Consider the following 6,001-nt stretch of genomic DNA (forward strand, 5'->3'; position numbering starts at 1 on the left):
CTCACACAGGAGATAGTCAAAGAATGGCAAGTATTTCCTAGTCAGTGAAATTGGTACACTTTCTCTAGTGAATGGCAGCTTTCAGGAACACCAAAACTATGGAATACCATGGAACACTTGGGAAGGACATTCATTTCTGCAAAGGTTCTCAGTGACAGACCACGACACCTTTCATTCATGGAACTGAAGACTAATGGCAGGGTAACTCAAGGCTTTTCCTCAAACTGACATCAGGAAGTAAGCTAATTTATACAAATCAGTGAGGCAAACTGAAAGAGAAAGATGACAATCACACAATCAAACACACACACACACACACAGAGAGACAAAGTGTTGATATCCTAATAGTTATCGAGTGAAGGAATTTCTTTGCTCGTATGTACTGAATGGTAACGTTTAGCAAAATCACAAGTCACTCAACACCAGCACACCCTGGTGCACAGCGTGGCGCATGCTACCAATTTCCACAGTTTAAAAGAAAGAGTTTGATTGAAGGGGTCTTATGCATGCCTAAACAGTAGGTATACACAATGCGTGTAAAATCGTTTGTCCTAGGAGAACTTACTTGAATGAGCAAAGAAATTCCTACATTTGCAAACTAGAAATGTTGCACACACAGACACACAAAATAAAACAAAATCTATCCATATCCATTGCATGGGAAATCTTACACTCAATGGCTGAAAGTCCAGGTGTTATGCTACTGAGGGGACAATATCAGCACTTCAAAAAGGATCACGCTAAGAAAAATATGTGAGGTGATACAATTTCCGCCATGTTCATGGATGGATGAAATACTGCCACATTTATGCAAGGAAACAAGCAAGGTGTATTCCACCAGGGACTGGGCCAGATTTCAATTCAACTTGAATTGAAATCCCTTCATTTCACCCAGTGATGCACATTCACCCATGTATCATGATGCCTGGACATACACTGCACATATTCCCTGAATGCTGAATAGTTCCTCCCTACAGAATATATACGGCTTGATCTAAGGACAACAAAGTTTGATGTCTCCAAAATTATTACCTTCTAGGAAACAATCAGGACTGCCATTTTTTGAAAAAGAGTATCTCCCAGAAACTGACAAAAGAAATATTATACTATCTACCCTCTGTGCAAAGGCTCCCACAAACACACAAACACACACATGCACAGAAGCACACAAATACACATACAAACACACACACACACACATACACACACATACACACTCATGGCTCTTTGAATAGCAAACATTCTGGACTCAGAGAATGTCAGCACCTTAATGTAACAAAAGTACCTTTCAGCAGTAGCGATCCTTATTGAATACTAGGAAACACTGGAGAATCAGGTTAACTTCTTCCAAGATTCCTAGCCCATGGTTTAGTGTACCCTGCAGGGCACGGAAGAATTTCTGTCAGATCAACAGGTGCCTGGGCCACCATGTAAACTCATTCTTCCCTTGCCAGTCCGCTAGCACTACACCCTAAGATCACGTGGTCGGTTGGGACCCTGAAAACCAGGCAGCTTGTGTATCACAGTGAGATCGAAGGCGCCCTGTTCTGCAAAGGGAGACCCACCGCAGGTGGCACACAGGCCTGTGAACATTCAAAATCGTGGGATATGGATGATTTGGCTAGCAGTGAAGAATAGATTCCCCAATCCCATGGGCTCAGTTCATGGATATCCTGTTCGGCCTCCCTCCCATTTCCCTATGCCACACTTCACTGAGAAATCTTCCTCACCATACAGGGGCACCTGCCTTTCTCCTCTTGGCTGGCTGGGCAGCCATAGCAACAGGACAGGTAGCAGCTGCCTCAGGACTCTCCAAGTCCAAGGGCTGTGAGCCCACTGTGACATCACACCCAAGTCTTTCCTGATTGGCCGGAGTCCGTAAGCACTCCCCTTAAGACCCTCCCCTCCAGTCAACAGCCACTTGTGTGTTAGGGTCCTGGAAAGATGTTTGCATCTCAGCATGGCTTTACTGCTCCATATTCCCACCTCCGCCTCCTCTACGTGGCATAGGGATGACATTTCTCTCCTGTTTCCAAGAACTCCCAATCTGGAACCCACATTTTGGATGACAAGATGTGTTTTGTTTTGGTGAGTAGAAAATCGCCTCAAGCCCTTTGCACTTCCATCGGCCAGGAAAACTCCTTTCACATTCCATGAGGCAACTTTCTTCTCAGAAGAACATCTCCCATCACCTGAGGTTATTCCCCTATGTGGACACAAAGTGTACCACACTGCTAACCAGGATGTTGGTATCCCGGGCTTTTGCGTTACTAACTTCATCAAAACATGCAAACGCACACACTGGCTGCCAAGAGCCTGAACGTGACCACAGGATTTCACTTGATGTGGACAGAGAAATTAATTCACTTTCATCCGAGAAATGCACTGCTCACACAGGAGATAGTCAAAGAATGGCAAGTATTTCCTAGTCAGTGAAATTGGTACACTTTCTCTAGTGAATGGGAGCTTTCAGGAACACCAAAACTATGGAATACCATGGAACACTTGGGAAGGACATTCATTTCCACAAAGGTTCTCAGTGACAGACCACGACACCTTTCATTCATGGAACTGAAGACTAATGGCAGGGTAACTCAAGGCTTTTCCTCAAACTGACATCAGGAAGTAAGCTAATTTATACAAATCAGTGAGGCAAACTGAAAGAGAAAGATGACAATCACACAATCAAACAAACACACACACAGAGACAAAGTGTTGATATCCTAATAGATATCGAGTGAAGGAATTTATTTGCTCGTATGTACTGAGTGGTAACGTTTAGCAAAATCACAAGTCACTCAACACCAGCACACCCTGGTGCACAGCCTGGTGCATGCTATCAATTTCCACAGTTTAAAAGAAAGAGTTTGATTGAAGGGGTCTTATGCATGCCTAAACAGTAGGTATACACAATGCGTGTAAAATCGTTTGTCCTAGGAGAACTTACTTGAATGAGCAAAGAAATTACTACATTTGCAAACTAGAAATGTTGCAGACACAGACACACAAAATAAAACAAAATCTATCCATATTCATTGCATGGGGAATGTTACACGCAATGGCTGAAAGTCCAGGTGTTATGCTACTGAGGGGACAATATCAGCACTTCAAAAAGGATCACGGTAAGAAAAATATGTGAGGTGATATAATTTCCGCCATGTTCATGGACGGATGAAATACTGCCACATTTATGCAAGGAAACAAGCAAGGTGCATTCCACCTGGGACTGGGCCTTAAGTAATCACTAGAATTGAAATCCCTTCATTTCACCCAGTGATGCACATTGACCCATGTATCATGATGCCTGGACATACACTGCACATATTCCCTGAATGCTGAATAGTTCCTCCTTACAGAATATATACGGCTTCATCTAAGGACAACAAAGTTTGATCTCTCCAAAATTATTACCTTCTAGGAAACAATCAGGACTGCCATTTTTTGAAAAAGAGTATCTCCCAGAAACTGACAAAAGAAATATTATACTATCTACCCTCTGTGCAAAGGCTCCCACAAACACACACACACACACACATGCACAGGAGCACACAAATACACATACACACACACACACACACACACACACACATACACACTCATGGCTCCTTGAATAGCAAACATTCTGGACTCAGAGAATGTCTGCACCTTCATGTAACAAAAGTACCTTTCAGCAGTAGCGATCCTTATTGAATACTAGGAAACACTGGAGAATCAGGTTAATTTCTTCCAAGATTCCTTGCCCATGGATTAGTGTACCCTGCAGGGAACAGAAGAATTTCTGTCAGATCAACAGGTGCCTGGGCCACCATGTAAACTCATTCTTCCCTTGCCAGTCCACTAGCACTACACCCTAAGATCACGTGGTCGGTTGGGACCCTGAAAACCAGGCAGCTTGTGTATTACAGTGAGATCGAAGGCGCCCTGTTCTGCAAAGGGAGACCCACCGCAGGTGGCACACAGGCCTGTGAACATTTAAAATCGTGGGATATGGATGATTTGGCTAGCAGTGAAGAATAGATTCCCCCAATCCCATGGGCTCAGTTCATGGATATCCTGTTCGGCCTCCCTCCCATTTCCCTATGCCACACTTCACTGAGAAATCTTCCTCACCATACAGGGGCACCTGCCTTTCTCCTCTTGGCTGGCTGGGCAGCCATAGCAACAGGACAGGTAGCAGCTGCCTCAGGACTCTCCAAGTCCAAGGGCTGTGAGCCCACTGTGACATCACACCCAAGTCTTTCCTGATTGGCCGGAGTCCGTAAGCACTCCCCTTAAGACCCTCCCCTCCAGTCAACAGCCACTTGTGTGTTAGGGTCCTGGAAAGATGTTTGCATCTCAGCATGGCTTTACTGCTCCATATTCCCACCTCCGCCTCCTCTACGTGGCATAGGGATGACATTACTCTCCTGTTTCCAAGAACTCCCAATCTGGAACCCACATTTTGGATGACAAGATGTGTTTTGTTGTGGTGACTAGAAAATCGCCTCAAGCCCTTTGCACTTCCATCGGCCAGGAAAACTCCTTTCACATTCCATGAGGCAACTTTCTTCTCAGAACAACATCTCCCATCACCTGAGGTTATTCCCCTATGTGGACACAAAGTGTACCACACTGCTAACCAGGATGTTGGTATCCCGGGCTTTTGCGTTACTAACTTCATCAAAACATGCAAACGCACACACTGGCTGCCAAGAGCCTGAACGTGACCACAGGATTTCACTTGATGTGGACAGAGAAATTAATTCACTTTCATCCGAGAAATGCACTGCTCACACAGGAGATAGTCAAAGAATGGCAAGTATTTCCTAGTCAGTGAAATTGGTACACTTTCTCTAGTGAATGGCAGCTTTCAGGAACACCAAAACTATGGAATACCATGGAACACTTGGGAAGGACATTCATTTCTGCAAAGGTTCTCAGTGACAGACCACGACACATTTCATTCATGGAACTGAAGACTAATGGCAGGGTAACTCAAGGCTTTTCCTCAAACTGACATCAGGAAGTAAGCTAATTTATACAAATCAGTGAGGCAAACTGAAAGAGAAAGATGACAATCACACAATCAAACACACACACACACACACAGAAACAAAGTGTTGATATCCTAACAGTTATCGAGTGAAGGAATTTCTTTGCTCGTATGTACTGAATGGTAACGTTTAGCAAAATCACAAGTCACTCAACACCAGCACACCCTGGTGCACAGCCTGGTGCATGCTATCAATTTCCACAGTGGAAAAGAAAGAGTTTGATTGAAGGGGTCTTATGCATGACTAAACAGTAGGTATACACAATGCGTGTAAAATCGTTTGTCCTAGGAGAACTTACTTGAATGAGCAAAGAAATTACTACATTTGCAAACTAGAAATGTTGCACACACAGACACACAAAATAAAACAAAATCTATCCATATTCATTGCATGGGGAATGTTACACGCAATGGCTGAAAGTCCAGGTGTTATGCTACTGAGGGGACAATATCAGCACTTCAAAAAGGATCACGCTAAGAAAAATATGTGTTGTGATATAATTTCCGCCATGTTCATGGACTGATGAAATACTGCCACATTTATGCAAGGAAACAAGCAAGGTGTATTCCACCTGGGACTGGGCCTGATGTAATCATTAGAATTGAAATCCCTTCATTTCACCCAGTGATGCACATTGACCCATGTATCGTGATGCCTGGAAATACACTGCACATATTCCCTGAATGCTGAATAGTTCCTCCTTACAGAATATATACGGCTTCATCTAAGGACAACAAAGTTTGATCTCTCCAAAATTATTACCTTCTAGGAAACAATCAGGACTGCCATTTTTTGAAAAAGAGTATCTCCCAGAAACTGACAAAAGAAATATTATACTATCTACCCTCTGTGCAAAGGCTCCCACAAACACACACACACACACACATGCACAGAAGCACACAAATACACATACACACACACACACACACGCACATACACACTCATGGCTCCTTGAATAGCAAACATTC

This window comes from Castor canadensis, chromosome 16 (genome assembly GCF_047511655.1).
Source record: "Castor canadensis chromosome 16, mCasCan1.hap1v2, whole genome shotgun sequence".
In the NCBI taxonomy this organism is placed as follows: domain Eukaryota; kingdom Metazoa; phylum Chordata; class Mammalia; order Rodentia; family Castoridae; genus Castor; species Castor canadensis.